We start from the raw sequence: 22,422 nt of genomic DNA, 5'->3' as shown, positions 1-22,422 counted from the left end.
AAAAGACATTAAATCCATCAAAATATTAAGTAATAACACTGTAGTACAAAGAAAAGGTTAAAATAATAATGTTTGGAGAAAACTTCTAATAACAGAAAAAGAGTAAGAGGGAATGGTTAACAATGGAAAATAATAGGGCAAGTTCCAAAGGAAACCAGAAAGGGTCCAGTGGATTTAGAAAGTAGGTCGCTAGTTACCTTAGTAAAAGAAACCTTAGTGGAGCAAAGGGGACAAAGCCAGACTGCAGTGGGATAAGAAGTGAGTAGAGAAGGAAACAGAGGCCTTATCCACTTAACGATAGGCCATGGCAGGGAGATCACTGGAATAGTAAAGTAATCAGAGGATGCGGTAAAGATGCTGAGTAATTGACCTTGGGGTCCAACCTGGGTAGATTTTTAAAAAACAAGCCAGAAGGGACTGGAAGAGGGAGGGAAGGAGGGAGAAAGGGAAGGGAAAAGGCAAAAAAGAAATAAGGAAGCAGTCAAGAAGCCACTTGGAGAATGGACCAAAGGGCAAGTCTCCTGGGAATAAGAGATGAAAACAAGGAAGCTCTCCTCAGAAGGTAGAGTTTCCAAAGTGAAATAAATTGTATGACATTCAATAAATATTTATTGAGTGACTTCCCTGGTGGTCCAGTGGTTAAGAGTCCATGCTCCCAATGCAGGGGGCCGGGGTTCGATCCCTGGTCAGGGAACTAGATCCTGCATGCCGCAACTAAGAGCCCGCATGCCGGTGCAGCCAAATAAATAAATATATTTTTTAAAAATATTTATTGTAAGTCAATTACACCAGGCAATGTACTAGGTTAACTAGTTTCTATCCCCATAGAGCTCAGAGGCTCTTGCGAATGACACACATTTTAAGAATTTTATATATACATATACATATTTACGTATAAGTATGTATTTATACATAAATTATACACACACACAAATGTAACTGTGGTAACTGCCATAAGAAGAAAGTACAGGATTCTTTATGACAAAATAACAGAGGAGCCTAATTGACATTGCAGAGGTAGGTGTGAGGTCAGGGAGGTCTCTCTGATAAAGTGATATTTGAACCAGCATCTGAAGGATGAATAGGAGTTAACAGGCCAAAAGAGAACATTTTGCAAAGAAACAGCATATGTAATTCCTAAGGCTGGAAAGAGCTGGTGTGGTTGGAAAAATGGAAGAAGGCTGCATTGTGAGAAATCTTTTATCTTATTTTAAATGAATAACAGAGTTAAAGGAGCTGATAAAGACTCCATTTATTGTGTAAATTCTACAAAACATCTCCTAACACTCTGCAAGGCTCAACTATCTGAGAAAACAATATCTTCATTGTCTTTCTTTAAGCACTGGGGCTTCTGTGGGATGAGCTGGATTCTGGTTGGGAGGTTTGGCTGAATGCATGCAGAGCCGGGGAGGGGAATGGGCATAAGTGAAGACGGAGGGGCAGGCAAGGGCCCTGAGGAAACACAAAGGGCCTGAGGAAACATGAACTTGGATTTTTCTCCAAGTGTAATGGAGTGACTTCGAAGAGTTTTAAACAGGGTGACAATGGCATGACCCAATTTATGTTTGTAAAAGACCAGTTGGACTACTGTACGTATAATGGATTGGAGGAAACAGTGCAACATGGACATGCTGGGACACGTACGGGTGACAAGTGACAGAAGCTTAGAACCGGGAGACAGCACTGAAGATGGATGCTACGTGGGAAATCTTTCTGTTACGGAACTTATATGCGGACTGCTCAATCCTCCTTCACATACTCCCACTTTACTGTATCAATGCCTGAAGTGCCTGACTTCTACTTACCCCGATGCTCTCTTTCAAATAACAACTCCAGTGTTTTAATCGAGATCAAACAGGGCCGGGCTGCCCCTGCGCGCGGGGGCCGAACACAAAGCCGAAAAGTTGATGCTTAGATGCCAGCCCGCCTGCCCGCGGCGGAACCAGGAGCTGGGACAACCCCCGGCCCCCCCAGGTGAGCGCCCCGCAGCGTCACTTCCGGCCGCAGGTGGGCTGGCGCGTGAGGCTGGCGCCCGGCCCGAGGGCCGGCTCCCGGCCGCCCGCGCGGATGGGCTCCTTCCCGGCCGCCTGCACAGGCCGAGCGGGCCCCACACATCTCCCGCCCGACGTTCAACCCAGCTGCCAGAACACTCACCCCAGGGCCGCGCGGCCAACCGTACAGAAACGTAGACGAAGCCGCCTTCGCCAGCAATCTTGCAACCGGGACTGTGACGGGCCGCGGCGCGTGCGTCTTCTGCCCGCAGTAAGCGCCGCCCCCAACAATGACCCGACGGGCTTGCGCGCGTGGGGCCTACGGCGCATGCGCCGGCTCTAGGGTTTATTTTGAACTGCGGGCGAGACCACGTGGTTTGAGCGAAGAATGCAGCCCCGCCTTTCTACCTGTGAACCGGGTATGAAAGTGGCCTAGGCTGCTGACCTGTGGCTTGTGACCAGCGATTCACTCGTGGTGAAAAATGCCTCTGTAGTAAGGCGGTTATAAGAATTAAAAGACATGTTTCCAGAAAAAGAGAGAGAGGTACGTATACTAGTGTGCCGTGCGAATGTAAGTGCTTACAATTCACCACGAACTCCAAAAAGAAAGTGAGCTTGGGGAAGGGAGCTGGCTTGAGCACTGCACATTTCAGTAGCCGCGCGCAGTAGGCGTAGTGACCTCTCTTGGTCAAACGGCACGGCTGTTAGCACGTAATAGGGCTTATTTATCTCTGTTCCCCCCTTCGCTCTACACACACACACACCCCACCCTACCCCCCAAGCAGGGGTGGGTGTGTGTGCATAGTGGGCCTATGTCAATGTCTTGATTGCGTTAGTGAGCCAGTCATTTAAAATTTGTCCTCCGATCAAAGAGGTAAGGAGAATTTTGAGCCAGGTGAGAATTCAGCTAGGAACATTTGCAGAAACGAAATGTTCACACACGGGTTCAGAGCAAAGGGAGGGAATTGAGCTACACCCGAGGAAGGAGTAGCCCACGATGGGTGGCAGCTGTACCATACAGCAGCTTCTTAGCCCAGGGATTCCTGCTCTGGGAGAGGGTGGATTTTCCAGGGACCAGAGCCAGAAAGCCCTCTGGGAGTGGCAGTGACTGTGGGAAGGATCTTTGGGGCCTAGGTAGGGAAGTGCTGTACTCATTTTGAAGCCTGAAGTTGGAAGGTAGGAAAAGGGGGTGGGAAGTGTACTTGATAATGCTCAGTAATACCACTGTATCTCTCCTATTAGCAGTGCCAATCTACGTATGCCTAGAGCCATCCCACATCAAAATATAACTTGTTTTATTAAAAAGGAATAAAGAATTCTAGTCATCTCTTGAATAAAATACTGAAAATAGTAATGCATCGGTAAGATATTAGTTTTAATGCTTGAATGTCAGAGCAGTTTCTCCCAGATATATAGTGGTTACCAACCATTCTGAGAATGAGGTCCACTTTTTAATGTGTATTATTTTGGTGAGCCCCTATGTATCATTCAGAATTTGGATAGGAAGCAGATGGTACACTCAGACTAGGTAGTTGAGAAGAATTAATAACAATGTTTACAGAGGTGTGGGCAGGGTTAAGGAAAACAACTCAGGATGGCAAAGTAACCCTGGGGCTAGCAAGAGGCCAGGAGCCTCTGTTCCCATCTGTTATGGGCTAGATTGCATCCCCCCAAATTCATTTGAAATTCTAACCCCCAGTACCTCAGAATGTGTATTTGGAGATCTGGTCTTTAAAGACCCTAAAAACCTTTAATTAAGTTAAGATGGGGTCATTAGGGTGGGCTCTAATCCAGTATAACTGGTGTCCTTATAAGAAGAGGAGATGAGGACACAGACACAGAGGAAAGACCATGTGAAGACACAGGGAGAAGATAGCCATCTACAGGCCAAGAAGAGAGGACTCAGAAGAAAACCCTGCAGACACCTTGGTCTCAGACTTCTGGCCTCCAGAACTGTGAGAAAATTAAGTTCTGTAGTTTAAGCCACCTAGTCTGTAGTACTTTGTATGGCAGCCCTACCAAACTACTATACCACCCCTGAGCCTGAGGGGGTAATGGGAGGATACAGGTTCAGAAGAGAGTAGCTGAGTGGAGAAGACCACTTGACCAGAGAAATGCACAAACCTGTGATCACTCAGCAGGAGGGGACTAGGGAGATAAATACCCAGACCTCACTATCCACCATTATTTCATCTGCTGGTGCATCCCATTGGACAAAACCACTGAAGCCAGAGGGCAAGGGAGCCTGTTGATGCCCATCTATATAGATCAGTATCTTAGAGCACAGGGCAGGGTAGAGAGAGATGGGGAGTGGATCTGGAACATCAAACAAGATATGCATCATACCCCACACAATTGTAATTATCCTTTTCATATCCCTTTAATTTAGAAAATGCATAATGATGTAGAGTCACTATTAATTCAGGAAAGCTTTTCTCATGAATTTGTATTTAACTAAAGAATCTGTATATACTTTCCCTAAGCCAAGTTTCCTCTGACCTCTAGACTGAAAGTAGTAGTAAGGTCGTGTTAGCAGCAGAATTTGAAGATTCCTGTGCCCACCTGAATATTTAGGACCCTCCTTTTCCCCCATGCCCTTACAAATGAAACTAATACACTATAAAAGAGAGATTCCCTTAGCCCTTCCACTGTGTGAGGACACAATGACAAAATGGTGGTCCTGGAAGTGGGCTCTCACCAGACACCGAACCTGCTGGCATCTTAATCTCGAACTTCCCAGCCTCCAGAACAGTGAGAAATTTCTGTTGTTTATAAGCCATCCAGTCTATATTTTGTTAGCAGCCTAAATGGACATAGAATATAATAGTGGGATTTTCAGTAACTTATTTGTAATGCTCATTTATAAACCGAGACATCTAGATATCAACCAAGACCTCTCCTTTCCTCCCTACTCACTCAGTCCCCATTGGTTCTGCCTCAATAGCTTGAACACCTACCCAACTTTCTCCATCCCCTCTGTTGGAACCAGTCTTCTCACTCCAGTCTTGTTCCCTACCCATGCATTTGCATGCATTTGCCAGAGGGATTTAAGACGCTACTCTGATCATGTTCTCCTCTGCCTCAGACCCACTCTTGTACGATAAAATTCACGCTATTTAACATGTTATCCAAGCCATTTTATTATCCTGCCCAATCAGATTTTTCTGCATCATTTCCGTCCTTCTCTCCCGGGACATGCTCAAAATTTAAGGAACTACATACTCTTCTATTTGTCGTGTGCTGCCGTTGGCTCCTACTGGCTAGCAAGCCTATTGTGTGCATCTATTCTCAATTGTTTTAGACTTCTTGGGCTGTCATAACAAAACGTGAATGGCTTAAACAACATACTTATTTTCTCACAGTTCTGGAGGCTGGGAAGTCCAAGATTAAGGTGCCAGCTGATTCAGTCCTGATGAGGACTCTTCCTGGTTTGCAGACAGCCACCTTCTCAGTGGAGAGAGAGTTCTGGTATCTCTTCCTTTTCTTATAAGGGCATCAGGCCCATCAGATTAGGACCCACCCCACTCTTAAGGCCTCATTTAACCTTAAGTATCAATACATCCCGAAGGCCCTATCTCCAAATACATTCACAGTGAGGGGTTAGGACTTCAACATGTGAGGGTGGTCACGGGAGACACAACTCAGTCCATAGCCCACTCTGCTTTCAGTGACTTCGCATTGGTAGCTTGAAATTGGTCGTGTAGGAGTATTTACACTGCAGAAATGGATAAACTCTATGAGCCAGGGCTTTTGGTGGGAGGGGAGCAGTTAATCTTTCCCTAGCACACCTCCACTTCTTATTCTCAGGCCCATGTGACTTTGCACATGGGTCTCTCACCTGGAATTCTCTCACCTATTCCAAACTCAGCCTAAACTTTCTTCTTCTGAAGCTTTCCTTCACCCTCTCAGCAGAATTAGGCCCTTGCATCTCCTCTACACCCCGAAACCAGTATTTCAAAAATCCCTAGTATAGCATTTACTGTTTTTGATTTTAATGTATTCTACTTAACAAGCACTTATATAGCCCTGACTGTGGGCCAGGTTTTGTCCTAAGAAATTTACAAATATTACCTCATTTAAATATGACCAGAATTGTCCTCGTACCTTGACGTTCTATTTAGGGTTCAGTGTAAGAAACTCTCCCCCTACCCTTACAAAGCAGAAGGACTATGTTGACTCTCACTTTTAAAAACTTCTGGGTGGGGCTTCCCTGGTGGTGCAGTGGTTGAGAGTCCGCCTGCCAGTGCAAGGGACACGGGTTTGTGCCCCGGTCTGGGAAGATCCCACATGCCGCGGAGCGGCTGGGCCCATGAGCCATGGCCGCTGAGCCTGCACATCCGGAGCCTGTGCTCCGCAACGGGAGAGGCCACAACAGTGAGAAGCCCGCATACCGAAAAAAAAAAAAAGAGAATAAAGTTGGAATCTACTTCTTACCACGTAAAAAAATCAACTCAAAATGAATCATAGACCTAAATGTAAGTGCTAAAATTAAAGCTCTTAGAAGAATACTTAGAGGTAAATCTTCATAAGCTTGGGTTTGGCAATGGATTCTTAGATATGACACCAAAAGCACAGCAATAAAAGAAAAAATAGATCAATTGTACTTTATCAAAATTAGAAACTTTTGTGCATCAAAGGACACTCTCCAGAAAGGGAAAAGACAACCCACAGAATGGGAGGAAATACTAGCGAGTCATGTATCTGATAAGTGTCTAGTATCCAGAATGGATAAAGAACTCTTCTGACAACAACAAAAAGAAGAAAAAACCAATTAAAATAAGCAAAGTACTTGAATAAACATTTCTCAAAAAAATATTGGCTAAACTTATCAGATGTGACCTGGGTAATATTGTCTGGCAAGAGACCCAGTTTTCTTTCCTCCCCACGTTAAGGAACAGAGGAAGCACCTAAAATAGCAATGTTGATAGTAGTGGCTTTAGAGGGGGGAAAATTATATACACACATTGCAAGATTAACCTCCCAGTTCAGCCTGTTAACATCCTCATTCATTTTTCTCTCCCTCATATTTGGAGCTAGCAATGCGTCTGACCCTTGGAAAGTGGAGGAATAAATATCTGAGTCTTTGTTCATGTCCTTCTTCTCTCTGGGTTGTCAATACGGTGATACTGTATGAGTCCCCCATTATTTACCTCAAATTTCAGTCCTTTCATAAAGCTTTCCCACCACCACCTTCAGGCTGCAGGAAGTCCTCTTTGCTCTCTGAGTCCAGCACAGCACTCCCCAGACTATTTTGCAATTGGCTGGGTCAGTGTCCATTTCCCCCACTGACGGGGAACTGGGACCTCTGCTGCCCCACCACCTTACCCTCTCCCTCCACAGACACAGAATACCACCCCTAGCCCTGTCCCCTCTCCCAGAGCTACAAGGACTGTCAAGCACTTAAGATAAAGAGGCCCAGCCGCTGCCTCTCAAAGTATCAGCCCCTTGGGGACCGCAGATCTCAGAGCCATCAGCAGTTCCAAGGTTGTACCAAGTGGTGAAGCTTTAAAAACTTACCTCCTCCAGCCTGGCATGAGCATCTACCCACAACCCACCTCATTTCTGCTAGGGCTGTGCTTAGAGACTCACAGATTCCTCAAGATGCTTTTTAAGGCTTCCCGCTCTTTGCTGGCAAATTGTTAATCAGTTTGTGGCAGCATAAATAAAATTAGAGGGTTTAATTAAAACTAATGAACGAGTGAGTGGAGACCAGCCTGGCCGCTTTGCTCTCTGAGCCTCAGAGCAGTAAATAATGAAAATGTCACACAGCAAGTGATGTGTTTTAGCAGAAGTGAAGGGCCAGCCGAAACAAGGCCACAGAGAGCTCCTCGACCGGGGTGCAATTTGGAAGTAGGTGGAATCCCCATTTTGGTGTATCTTATTAACTAATTCCACAGGAACTGTTCCAGTTTTCTGGCCCTTCCAAAAAGAAAAAAAGAGTAGCACACAGGAAGTCCATTCTCTGTGTAGCGTTGGCGTACTTTAATGTCCTGGTCCCCATGGAAGGGAGCAGTGGACACAGTGATAGGGCCATACTGTAGGCAGTTAGTGGGCAGGAGTCTGGAATTCTGACTTTCTCAATGTGGAGGATACAAAAGGGAGAATTGTTCTATATCCCACTCGCCTTTCAAATGCTTTTGCAGAAGTTCACGTAGGTAAAAACCTGTCCATGACTGTTTGGGCTTAGGTCTGAACGCCATTTAATCATAAAATCCTTTGTGCACAGTTTTAGTAAGGCATTTTCCAGATATGCAATGACCATGCAAGTGAGAGAAGCATTTTAAAAGTCACATCCCCAATGCAACCCTCCTCCCAGTGTCCACCTCTCTGGTATAAGACCTGCATCAGCCTGCACTGTAGCTTGTCACTTTCAAGGTGATTCTACACACAGATACAGGCATCTTATGATTCATTTTGTCCCTGAGTGGAGGCCTGCCCAAGCATTTACATGTTGAAATGAATATTACTTTATTATGAATTGCTTCCCTGTTAGTTTAGTCAGCTAGGGCATTATACTGATTTCAAAAAACTGTGCGCAAGTGTGCAGGGAGTGTTAAGAAATATTTATTACAGAAATGGGTGCCTCAGACGTGATTCTGTTTGTGTTTATGAAATGGGTGGGAGGCTGGCTTGTGAGGTCCTGGAATGGTCTGCTGGGGAGTTTCCTTCTTCCTTCCTGGGTCTAGCACCCTCTTCTTAGCTTGAAACAGTGCTTCTCCAAGTGTGGTCCGAGGCACACCTACATCAGCTTCAGGTGCTTATTAAACAAGAGATTCCCAGGCCCCCTTCAGACCACAGAATTGGAATCCTCAGGAGTAGGCTGGGAACAGGACTGTCTCCCCAGCAACGTGGGACCTGACACGTGGTGAGAAGAGGCCTCCAGGACTTCCGGACCAGGGGAGGCACTTCTGACTCCTCCCCCTCAGGGGACCTCCTCTCCTCCTCCGTCCTCATCCACATGCACCCACCCCACCCCCAGATTTAGCCAACATTTCCTTTCCTTACATTTACCTCCACCTCCTGTTATCTCCCTCTGTCAGCTTGGCCTATTTTGCACACCAGAGTAACTATTGTGGAGTCCAGTGGGAATATTTTCCATAAAGTTACACTTTCATATTTCCCACTCAAAAAATGTATCTCAGGCACCCCTATGTTTATAGCAGCGTATGCACAGTAGCCAATACATGGAAACAACCTAAATGTCCATTGACAAATGCATGGGTAAAGAAGATGTACATCTATACAATGGAATGCTACTCAGCCATAAAAAAGAATGAAATCATGACCTTTGCAGCAACATGGATGGACCTAGAGATTATCACCTAAGCAAAGTAAGTCAGAAAGAGAATGACAGATATCATATGATATCACTTATATGTGGAATCTAAAATACGACACAAATGAGCTTATCTACAAAACAGAAACAAACTCACAGACATAGAGAACAGACTTGCGGTTGCCAAGGGGAAGGGGCGGTGGGGAAGGGATGGATTGAGAGTTTGGGGCTAGCAGATGCAAACTATTATATATAGAATGGATAAACAACAAGGTCCTACTGTATAGCACAGGGAAATATATTCAATATCCTGTGATAAACCGTAATGGAAAAGAATATGAAAAAGAATGTATATATATGTATAACTGAATCACTTTGCTGTACAGCAGAAATTAACATAACACTGTAAATCAATTATACTTCAATAAAATAAATTTTTTTTAAAAAGAAATGTGGTACTTTATTTGTAGTTGGCTGTTCTAGCCTGAGTCAATACAGAAGTGATACAGGTAGGGACTGAGGAACAAATGTACAAAAATCAGCAAAGGTCCCAGGAAAAATCCTAATTTAACAAAACAATATTCAAGAAAAGTATGCAAAACCCTCTCAAACAATTAATGACTTGGGATCACAGCTTTAATTTAAAATTTTTAAAATACATATTGGGGATGAGGGTTGGGAATCGTAGCCAGTGAGGTGTGTGTTGTTTTCTGACTGATAACAGTTGAGGCCTTTGGTCCAGGAGAGAAAATGTCAGGCTCAGCAAGATTCCAGAGTGGAAGCAACTTGAAAAAGGTTTGGAGGAGATCAATTCCCTGCCCGAAAGGTCTAAACAAACCCAAATCAGAGCTTTTTACACAAATGATTAGAAATGAAAGAAAAATTTCATCAAAGCAAGTGTGTGTGTGTGCAACATATTGGCCCCCTGGTGTCATTTGAAGGAAATTAATGTGGAGGGCCAAAGAGATGGAGTCTGCATTATGCAATGCTCCAGAGACCTGCCTGCGATTTTGTTCCTAGTGTAGCAGAAATAAATTCTCCTAGCAAGCCTTCAGGGAGAAATAAGACATGTGCAGAAGTAAGATTAATCAGTAAAGCTAGCGTCGACCTAATGAGTCATCTTTGACAGCATAAAACTTGAAAACTACAAGGCTGTGTCCTGTCAGATCTGTGCATTCTCACAAGAAGTGAAACGGGGCTGCCCAAGTGCGTAGTGTGAGCAGCTCTTCAGCACATTAGGCCTAGCAGAGAGAAAGTGATAGAAAAATGGCTGCAGTGGGGTTTATTGACCTACCATGGGACTGGTTCTGTAGAGACTTGGGGTGGGATGCTGGGATGGAGAAAAATGAAGGTCTGGGGGCTCATGCACCTTCTTCCCTCAGGAACCCCCATCCTTCTTGTCAAATGAAGCTCCCAGGGAGGCTGTGTTTCCATCCAAACAATCCACCAGGATTTCCTGAGGTGCAGCAAAAGCTTCTGAGAGATTGGGAAATGGGGGGCACAGAGAATGGCCAGATCAGGACGTCCATGGGGCAGAACCTCCAGAAGTTTCCATGCCTGGTGAAGAGAGTTTGGAGTGGTCTTGTGTCCACCCATGCTGCCAATTCTCTGCCCCCATTTGTCAGCAGCTCCTGCAGGCCAGCCCTCACCTAGAATTAGCCCCTCTCTCTGCTATGCATCAACACCTGCTCACACACAGCCTTTACTTTCTTTGCGCCTGAAAACCTCTTCACGTCCCTCTCTTCGCAGCCCTGATTATCCTCAGACTCAGTCAAGGACAGGCTGAGGACCTGCTGTCCTCATAAGTCACAGTCCCTTTTAGAAAGTGGGGACATCAGTGTCTCAGATGTCCCCACCCTTGTTACCCTTAGCTGTCAAAGTGCCAAACCTCTTCCTCAGGGAATCATGGTGACCTGGCAAGCCAGACCCTGCCACTCCCCAGATATGCCCCAGCTTTGAGAGATTTCTTTAAACACCCCAAAAGTTGAACCCCACCTTCCTTCTGTTGACTGATTCCATTTAGATGGTGGACAGCATGCCCCAAAGGGCCCTAGAGAGTTCCTGTGTGCTTAGAGCCTCCTGAACGAATAGCCAGGCCCCTCCACATGCCCACAGCCAGGTTCTCTGGGAGCAGCATCCTCCTTGCAGAGACAGCAGCACGGCACACTGGTGCTGGCACCCGACCCACCCTAGCCCATTGCATGCACCACCAGCCCTGCTACCTGGCTTATTCCACAAGCCTCAGCTGCAGCATCTGACATCCTGGGCACACAACCCCCCTCCTCCCCTGAGCAGCTGATCCCAGAAGTCCTCAGCAAGGGCATCAGACCTGGCCCTCTTTCTTGAGCCATGGGCACGCTCCCTGTCTATGCATGCAACTAGAGGAAAGGTTTCTGGGACTCTTGCTCATGATAGCCATTGAGTGCACAAGAGGGCACAAGCTTTGGAGCAATGTGGCAACCTGCCTGGCCTGGTGTCCTGGCTCAGTCACTGATGTGCATCCTGGCAAGTGAGTTAATATCTTGGAGCCTCGGTTTCCTCATCTATCACTCACTCAATGATTATTTACTGTGCCTGCTATGTGCCTGCACTGTTCTAGGCACTGAGTATACAGCAGCAAATAGCAAAGGTATAATCTCTGCTGTCCTGGAGCTGACGCTTTAGTGGAAAAAGAAAGACAAACAATCAATGAGTAACCAAATAAATAAATGCAGTAACATCAGCCAGTGGTAAATGCCATGCAGGAAATCCGTATGACAGAGGCATTGTGGCTGGACAGATGGGAAGGGACTTGGATAGTGCGGTCAGGGAGGGCCACTCTGAGGAGATGATCTTTGAGATGAGGCCTTATGACCCAGTGGAAGCCAGCTGTGGGAAGATCTAGAGCAAGGTGAAAGGAGAGACGAAAGGTGGCTGAGGTCAGAGTGAATTCCACATATTCAAGGAGCAGAAGGGCAGTGAATGGAGGGAGTGAAGGGGAGCAGGGGTGACGTGAGTCCAAGACGTGGCTGGATCATGTAGGGTCTTGGGAGCTACAGGGTCCTCTCTGTTTGATTTTTATTCTAATTGTAACAGAAAACCACTGGATGATTTTCCACAAGAGAAGGATACAAAATTTTAGTTTTCAGAACTTTACTGTCTGCCTGCATGTGATGAGTAGAGGGTGCTAGTGGGGTGGGGGTGGGTGGAATAGAAGCGGGTGACTATTACTGTCCAAGAAAGATGAGGATGGAAATAGTGGAGTACAGCTGGGACAGATTTGGAATATGCCTTGGAAAAAACCCGATAGGTCTTGCCAATGGATTTGATAGGAGGGTTGAGGAAATTCAGGATGAGTCTAAGAAGTTTTGCTGGAGCCGCTAGTTGGCTGGTGGTGCCACTTGCTGAGATGAGGACATCTGGGAGAGAAGCAGATACAGTATATGCAGGTGGGGAGGAAGCAGGAGGAATGTTTGTGCTGGGGTACGTTTGAGAGACCTCTTGGACATGCGAGTGGAAATTCCAATGATGCAGTTGGTTATATGAGCCTAGAGTTGAAGAGAGAGGTCCGGAGTAGTACCTGGATGGAATGTGAAGTCGTGAGATCAGATGAGAGCACCTCAAGGCAATGTGTAAGTGGGAAAGATGGACCAAGCTCTGGAGACCCCAACCTTTAGAAGTCAAGCGTGAGAAATCCGTGAAGGAGACTGAGAAAATGAGGTGGGAGCAAAATTGGGAAAGAGAGAACATCATGAAAGCCAAGAGAGGAGACTACTTCAAGAAGCAGGGAGTAGTCTGCTGTGGTTTTTTTCCAATTTTATTGAAGTATAGTTGATGTAAAATATTATATATTACAGGTGTATGACATAGTGATTCACAATTTTTAAAGGTTATATACATCATTTATAGTTATTATAAAATATTGGCTATAATCCCCGTGTTGTACAATATATCCTTGTAGCTTATTTTCTACCTAATAATTTGTACTCCTTAATCCCTTACCCCTTACCCCTATCTTGCCCCTCCCCTCTTCCCTCTCCCCACTTGTAACCACTAGTTTGTTCTCTATATCTGTGAGTCTGCTTCTTTTTTTTATATTACTAGTTTGTTCTATGTTTTAGATTCTACATATAAGTGATATCATACAGTATTTGTCTTTCTCTGTCTGACTTATTTCATTTAGCATAATGCCCTCCAAGTCCATCCATGTTGCTGCAAATGACAAAATTTCAATTTTTTTAATGGCTGAGCAGTATTCCACTGTATATATATACAACAGCTTCTTTACCTGTTGATAGACACTTAAGTTGCTTCCATATCTTGGCAATTGTAAATAATGCTGCTTTGAACATTGCGGGTGCATGTGTCCTTTCAAATTAGTGATTTTGGTTTTTTTTATGTACACCCAGGGGTGGAATTGCTGGGTTATACAGTAATTCTATTTTTAGTTTTTTGAGAAACCTCCATGTTGTCTGTTTTCCACAGTGGCTGCACCAACCATGTACAAGGGTTCCATTTTCTCCCATCCTTACCAACATTTGTTATTTATGGGTTTTTTTTGATGATAGCTGATCCTGGCAGCTCAGTTGGACCATGTTCTGCCTTTAGTCATCCAATTATTCACAAGCCTATATACAATACGCCATTCTTCCACCCACCTGCCCATCCAGTAAGCATACATTGATCACTTGCTCTATTCCAGGTTCTGCGCTTGATGCTAAGAAGTCAGAAATAATGAGAAATTCAGAATAAAACAAAACCAGATTTTGAGAGGGAATAATAAGGACCATAAATACCCTCCCACATGGAACAATAAAAAATGCAGTCAAAATATATGAAATAATGAATTTCAATACATTGGATACCAGGCAAGGAAATACAGGGATTCCTGAGAAATAGAAAAAAAAAAAATGGGATGAGCCCTACAATTGCTCAGTACACAGAGAACCCAAACAGAACCAGAAGACTCTCTGATTTGAGAACATGGAGCTGAGAGTCTGGGGCAACCAGACAGCTAGAGTTCTAAGGACAGAGTACCAGAGAGGAGAGAGAACCACAGAGACTTATGAGTCCCTCTTGAGTATTTAGCAGAGTACTGACCAGCATGTTTGTGTAAGGAGTACCCAGGTCTGGGAAAGGAGCCATCCAAGACTATTAGGGGGAACAATGCCCAGCGCTCACACAGTGATTGGAATAGTGCCTGCTCCTACCAGGCAGACTGGAATACCTCATAATTAACAATAGAAATACTCAGGAAAATCTTGCCTCAATAATGCAAAATAATTAACCCGAGACTGGGCACTGCTCCAAACTCACCAAGCAAATCATAAATCAAAACTTAAAGGATCAAACTGTCTCGTAGTAAATTAACTTCATCCCAGAACAAAACTCAAGAAGATTTATAATGATAAAAAATATTCAGCATCTAACAAGGTAAACTCACAATGTCTGACATCCAATCAACGTTTATCAGGCATTCAAAGAGGCAGGAAAACATGATCCACAATGAGGATAAGACAGTTATTTTTAAAAAGACCCAAGTTAAATTCCTGAGGTGAAAACTACCACGTATGAAATGAAATCTACCCTGGATGGGATTAATGGAGGAATAGACATTGTGTAAAAGATTAATGAATTTGTAAACATTGTAATAAAAATTACACAAAATGAAACACAGAGAAAAATAAATTTGAAAAAGAAAAGAGCATCAGTGAGGTGCAGAGCAATTTTAAGCAGCCTAATATATGTGTGATTGGAGTCGCTGAAGGAGCAGGAGAGAATATTTGAGAAATAATGGCTAAAATTTTTCCAAACTTGATGAAAGCTATGAACCCACAGATCTATGAAACTTAGTAAACCCAAAGCACAAGAAACATGAAGAAAAGTACACCAAAGCATATCATAATCAAATTGATCAAAACCAGTGATAAAGAAGATCTAAAAAGCAGCCAGAGGAAAAGAGCATGTTATATACAGAGAAACAAAGATAAGGATGACTGTAGATTTCTCTTTGGAAACAGTGCAACAAGGAACACAGTGGAGCCATATCTTTAAAGTACAGATAGAAAAAAAATCTGTCTAGATTTCTATACCCAACAAAAACATCTTTCAAAAACAAAGGTGAAATAAATACTTATTCTGACATATGAAAGCTGAAACAATTTATCATGAGCAGACCAGCAATACAAGAAATGTTAAAGGAAATCCTTCATACAAAAGTAAAATAATACCATATAGAAATCTGGATCTGTACAAAGAAACAAAGAATACCAGAAATGGTAACTCTATGGATAAGTGTATAAGATTTTTTATTATTTAAGTTAATTTAAAAGATAACAGTTTAAACAAAAATGATGATAATGTTATAATATTTATAACATATGTAAAGATAAAATGTTTGGCAACAATAGCATAAAGGCTAGGAGAGAAAGTATACTATTATAAGGTTCTTATACCATATGTCAGTGTTTCTCAACCACGATTAACATTTTGGACTGGATAATTTTTCATTGTGAGGGACTATTCTGTGCATTGTAGGAGTTTTAGCAGCATCCCTGTCCTTTATCGATTAGAGGCCCCTAGTCTCTAGATAATGCCAACTGTCTTCTGAAGGACAAAATTTCCCCCAGTTGAAAACCACTTCTGTATGTGAAAAGGTTTAATATCACTTGAAGGTAGACTGTGATAAGTTAAACATATATACCATAAACCCTAGAGCAACTACTAAAATAACAAAACAAAGAGCTAATAGGACAACAGAGGGGATAAAATTGAATCTCAGAAAACATTCAATTCAAAGAAGGTATGAAAAGAGTTAAAAGGGAACAAAGAACAGAAGGGATACATAGAAAACAAATAGGATGATAGACTTGAACTTAACCATATCAAAAAATCATATTAAATGTACATAATTTAAACATCCAATTAAAGGCAGGGATTGTCAGACTGGATTTAAAAAGCAATACCAAAACTACATGCTGCCTAAAAGAAATCCACTTTACATATAAAGACAGAAATAGATTAAACATCAGGGTGGAAAAAAATATATACCATGCTAACACTAATCAAAAGAAAGCTGCAGTGGCTATATCAACATCAGACAAAGAAGATTTCAGAGCAAAAAATAATATCAGGAATGAAAAAGGTCATTTCATAAAGATAAAGGGGTCAATCCATCAAGAGGACATAACAGTCATAAACATCTGTGACCCTCAATAAGAGAACTTAATAATATATGAAGTAAAACTGATATAACTGTAATGAAAAATAGACAAATCCACACAATACTCAGAAATTTCAATACTCCTCTCTCGATAATTGATAAAACAAGAGCGCAGAAAATCAGCAAAGATATAGCAGATATGAACATTCTCAACCGACTTGACCTGTTTGACATCTGTAGAATGCTCCACAGAAAAAGTACTCATTCTTCCCAAGTGCACATAGAACATTTACCAAGATACTCCAGGCTATAAAATGTCTCAATAAATTAAAAAATATTCCAGTCATACAAAGTATGTTCTGTGACACAATGGAATTAAATTAGGAGTCAATAACAGAAAGATATCTGGAAAATACCCAAATATTTTGAAATTAAATAATATACTTCTAAATGATCCATGGGTCAACGAACAAATCCAAAAAGAAGTCAGAAATTATCTTGACTTGAATGAAAATTAAAACACAATATAGGGCTTCCCTGGTGGCACAGTGGTTAAGAATCTGCCTGCCAATGCAGGGGACATGGGTTCGAGCCCTGGTCCGGGAAGATCCCACATGCTGCGGAGCAACTAAACCTGTGCACCACAACTACTGAGCATGCACTCTAGAGCCCGTGAGCCACAACTGCCAAGCCCGAGAGTCACAACTACTGGCCCCACACACCACAACTACTGAAGCCCACGTGCCTAGAGCCTGCGTTCTGCAACAAGAGAAGCCACCACAATGAGAAGCCCGTGCACTGCAACCAAGAGTAGCCCCCGCTTGGCGCAGCTAGAGAAAGCCCACGTGCAACAATGAAGACCCAACACAGCCAAAAATAAATAAATTAATTAATTAAATTTTAAAAATAAAATAATAAAATAAAAATGAAGGTATCATTATTTAAATATATATATAGATATATATAGATATACATATATATCTCCAAATTTGTGGGATAACACTAAAGCAGTACTGAGGGGGGAACATTGTAGCACTAAACCTTAGAAAAGAAGAAAGTTCTCAAATCAATGACCTCAGTTTCCACCTTAAGAAACTAGAAAAAGAAGATCATATTAAAGCCAAAGCAAAAAAAAGGAAATAAGATCAATGAAGAAATCAATATGACTGAAAAAAAAAGATAGAAAATCAATGAAATCAAAATCTGGTTCCCTGAGAAGACCAACGAACTCGGTAATCTTCTAGCCAAACTGATCAGAAAAAAAATAAAGACACAAATTGCCAATGTCAGAAATGAGAGAGATGATACCACTAAAAATTCTACACATATTAAAAGGACAATAGAGAATATTATGAACAACTTTATGCCAATAAATTCACAACTTAGGTGAAATTGACAAATTCTAGACAAATTTTGGTTGCATTTTTGCTGTCTCCTATCCTCTTTTGACTTCTAAATGTTGGAGCGCACAAGAGTCCCATCTTGGCAATCTTCCCTTTTCAGTCTACTTTCATTTTCAATATGATCTCATCTAATCCTGTCTCTTTAAACACCATCTAAATGCTGATGACTCCCTGATTTTTTCCTCCAGGCTGACCTGTCCCCTGAGCCCCAAACACGTATATTCACTTTCTACTCAACAGCACCACGATAATATCCTATCTGCATTTCAAATTTAAAAGTTCAAAACAAATATCTTGATTTCCTCCTACTCACATGCACAACTAGTCCCTCTCTCAGGCTTCCCCATCTCAGTAAATGCAACAACACTTCTTCCAATATCTTGGGCTAAAACCCAAGGAATCATCTTTAATTCCAATCCAACAACAAGTACTCTCTACTTTCAAAACATATATTGAATCTAATCTCCTCTCTATCTCCCCCACTACTACCCTGGTACAAGTCGCCATATCTTGTCTGGACTTCTGCAGTAGCCTCCTAATTAAAATCCCAGCCTACACTCTCACTCAGCCCCTACCATTTATCCTAATAGCATAAATACTGAATGTTCACAGATTATCTGTGTGCGCCCTCACACTTTCCAGCACCCTTGCAGTTCAGCCTATCTGACGCACCTCAGCCACCATGGGAAGGGCTTCCAACTAAGGGAGCAACTGGAAGAAAAGGGAGAGGTACTGATCTAAGTGAATGAAAAGCAGATGAAACAAGAAGGGAAAAGGTGAGCCCAAGTAATTGGAGTTCTCCGTCAGAGAGTGGGAGCGGGGCTTATAGTGGGATAGCACCAGTTCAAGGGAGCTCATGGCAACAGCCATGAGTTTGAGCACCACCAGGTGGTGTAGGTGGGAGCCCCTGGGGCCTAGGAAGTCAGGTGTTGTGAGGCCGTAAGGAGGATTACATTCTTCCCTGACTATTCCTGCCTCCCCTTGCCTAGCACTTTCTCACTGTGTGCCGTAGCCTCACAGAAGGAGGGATGGCCACAAGCAGATTATAAAAAGGGACCCTCTCCTGGCTTTGAATTTCAAAGCTAAGAAGGCCCTTCGGTGGCATAGACCATGGATTTGGGAGAAAACCCTGATGAATGAGAACAGGGCTGCCACCCACCTCGCTCTGCCACCTGTCTCCCACCAATTGGAAAACCGTTCCCTAGGCTATCAGGAGAGGGGATTTGGGGGTGGGGGGTTGGAGGGACAATGAGAGTGTAAATTTGGGGGGGTCTCAAAGAGACTGGTCATGCAGGTTGTCCCCAGGCTGATCCTGAAGTACGCATAAGAATCCAGATGAGTCTGTGGGATCTATGAGAAGAAGCAAGCTATGCCTGCCTCCTGGCTGAGACCTGGGAGAAGCAGCAGGGGTAGTCCTAGAGGGACAGGCTCTCGGTCAGTAATGACAGGGCTTCCTGTCATATCTCCAAGGACCAGTGGAGAGTAGGGTTTGCACTATCACCTCCCATCACAGCCCTTCTGCATACAAACAACCCCAGCTCAGTAGCTTACAGCATAAAGCATTTATTTCTCTCTCTACACGGTGAACAACTCAGCTGGGATTGGCGGAGGGTGGCTCCAGGCTGGGACCAGCACGACTGGGGCACGACTTTCTTGAGGCATAGGGCAGAAGCACAAGATTCCAAATCGCATCACACAAGTACACCAAAGCATCGGATCACAGTTCCACCAGCCAAAGCAAGTCACACGGCCAAACCCCACTCCAGGGGGGCAAAGAGGTTCACTCTGCCCATGGCGAACCATGGCAAGAACGGACGGAGGGAAGGTGGTGCATGAACAGTACTATCCATCTTGTCGATCCCACTAAATGGCTGGACTGTGTGACGAGACAGTGTATCACACTTGTGTTGATACAAGCACGTGGCTCAGTGCCTGGCTCACAGTGTGTTAGTGAAGGTAAAAGATACTTTCAGGCAAAGACAAAAAAGCCCTGTTTCCTTGCCCCAATCTGACCGCCACATTTGGGAGACTCACTTCCCCACGGCCCCTTGTGATGGTTAATTTTATGTGTCAACTTGGCTACGCTATGGTGCCCAGATGTGTGTTCAAACCACTGTCTAGATGTTGCTTTGAAGGTATTTTTCAGATGAGCTTAGCATCCAGATCAGTAGACTTTTGAGTAAAGGGGATTACCCTCCATTCCGTGGGTAGGTCTCATCAGCGTATTGAAGGTCTTCAGAGAAAAAGATCAAGGTCCGCCAGGGAAGAAGGAATTCTGCCTCCAGTCTTTGAACTCAAGCTGCAACATCAACTCTCCCTTTGGTCTCCAGCCTGCCAGCCTGCCCTGTAGATTTTGGACCTGCCAGTTGGCCTTCTCAAGGCAGAATGCAGGGGCAGGAGACTAAGCCACACCATCACAATCACATGAGCCAATTTCTTAAAATTAATCTCTCTTTCCCTCTCTGTATATACACACATCCTACTGGTTCTATCTTTCTGAAGAACCCTGACTAATACATCCATCAAGTGATTTGTCCATTGAGGCCCAACCTCTGACCTCCCACAGGGTCACACTTTTCCCAGGGACCTGAAGTCTGGGCAGGGAATGATCTATGCATGGTCATGGGTCAAAGAGGAAAAGATCAGGTCGCCTTCCAGAAACCTCGGAGCACAGAAGTGTCCCAGAGCAAATCCTCACTGAGATGATTGGCTTGCTGGCTGCTTTGATCCCAAGCCATTTTTTAAACACACCAGCACTTCTTCAACTTTAATCCCTTAAAATCATCCTCAGGAGGAGTAAAAAGGCTGAGTGGTAAAAGTTTGGAAGACACTGGATAAGCTCATGAAAATTTCCAAGAAGTTCTGCAGTAAAATACAGCACAGTAATAATAACAAAACCCTCCAAACCCAAACCTGTTTTACTTTGTTTAATGTAGCCCAGGACACTGCCCTTTATCCTCAATCTGAAATACCTGCAGAAAATGATGTGTACACTGCCAGAAATCAAAGAGTTTGGGGGAATTAGAAGTTAGGCAAACCAAGGGCAAATTTCAATCACTAAATAGTTTGGTATTGGATGTCAGCATTTCCCCAAGCCCGAATGAAATAACGATGCTTCTTGCTACGAGAGATCCCGGGGAAATGCCTTGGATGTGGCCAGTACTGCTGAACATAGGTGGTAGGTTATTCTCCCTCTCCTGGGGACAGATGAACTGTCTCTTGTCCCTCAGCAAGCACACCAAGACCTCTATGTGTCTTCCAAAAGAAAAGTGGTCTAGGAATCTGCTCTGAGAGAGGAGGACATCTATCTTCTGTCTCAAGCAGGTGTTTGAAAGCCTCTTTCTTTTCTTAATTGAAGTATAGTTGATGTACAATGTTGTGTTAGTTTCAGATGTACAGCAAAGTGATTCAGTTATACATACATACATATATATAATATATATATTATTTTTCCTTATAGGTTATTACAAAATATTGAATATAGTTCCCTCTGCTATACAGTATGTCCTTGTTGGTTATCTATCTATATATGTGTGTGTGTGTGTGTGTGTGTACACACACACACACACATATATATATAAAACTCCTAATTTATCCCCCGCTTTCCCCTTTGGTAACCATAAGTTCATTTTCTATGTCTGTGGGTCTATTTCTGTTTTGTATATAAGTTAATTTGTATCATTTTTTAAAGATTCCACATATAATGAAAGCCTCTTTCTTTAAACAATCCTGCTTATTTTGTTTATGGACCAGTTTGAGTCAATTATATATAATAAAGATACGCATAAGTCATTTTTTAAAATCCTGCCTGCTTAATCTTTTGATATATGCCTTAATAAATAAATTGGGGGGGGAAATTTGTCTCTTTATACCCCAAAAAGGACTAAGGAAATGCTTTATAGCTGTCACTGTAGACACACAATGTTGCCCCAGAGAAGGTGATAGAGGTCAGAACGTTCCCATCTTCTACTGAAACCTTTTGTTGCCCAAAACTGAATGTTGATGCCGTCAGAGGGAGAACATGTCATTCTCAAGAGTGACCAGACGGTGGCAGCAAAGACCACTAATGGAATCATCCAGGCCAGTGCAGACTCTCGACCAGCAACCTGTTTAGCAAACATATAAGATAATTTCAGGCCATGGCAAAGCCCTGCTGAGATCTTGTTAGAAATACAAATCCCAAACCCACTGAATCAGAAATTGCTGGTGATGGGGTCCAGGACTCTGCATTTTACTAAGCCTTCCAGATGATTCTTGTACCTTCTCAGGACACCCTGCAGCCAAGCCCCGGTCAGTTTTCTCTGAAATTAGCAGGCACTGCTGTAGGAATTGATTACATGTTTCTTTATTTCACCAAACAGCTTCTGCCTAGTCAATAAACTGCTTATTTTTGAAAGAAATAAAATGTGGCTGACTCTGTCAGACTTGGAAGCCTGCCGCTTTAAACCTTGTCTCCAGCTCTGGCACAGGGATGGGTGGGTCACAGACCTGTGTCTACAGGAATAGCTCCCAGGCTGGCCACTCTCATCCCATTGTCCTCCTGGCCTGGGTATTGCGGCTGCCCAGCTTAACCTCCGTCTCCTGCCTCAATGCTTCTCACACTGATTACCT

General features: G+C 43.4%; 1 protein-coding gene across 2 annotated transcripts in view; it reads right to left on the bottom strand.

Annotated features, from left to right (window-relative positions):
- The window catches only part of ERCC6 (ERCC excision repair 6, chromatin remodeling factor), a 74,421-nt gene extending 72,175 nt beyond the window's left edge, over nucleotides 1-2,246 (bottom strand). For both annotated transcript variants that reach the window (XM_060103144.1, XM_060103155.1), the window contains exon 1: nucleotides 2,155-2,246. The gene's annotated coding sequence lies outside the window, so the exon portion shown is untranslated. The remainder of the gene's footprint in view (nucleotides 1-2,154) is intronic.
- Nucleotides 2,247-22,422: the final 20,176 nt, after the last annotated feature.

Source organism: Mesoplodon densirostris, chromosome 1 (assembly GCF_025265405.1).
Source record: "Mesoplodon densirostris isolate mMesDen1 chromosome 1, mMesDen1 primary haplotype, whole genome shotgun sequence".
NCBI classification, from domain to species: domain Eukaryota; kingdom Metazoa; phylum Chordata; class Mammalia; order Artiodactyla; family Ziphiidae; genus Mesoplodon; species Mesoplodon densirostris.
Note: the sequence above shows the minus strand (reverse complement) of the source record. Positions and strands in the feature narration are given on the sequence as shown.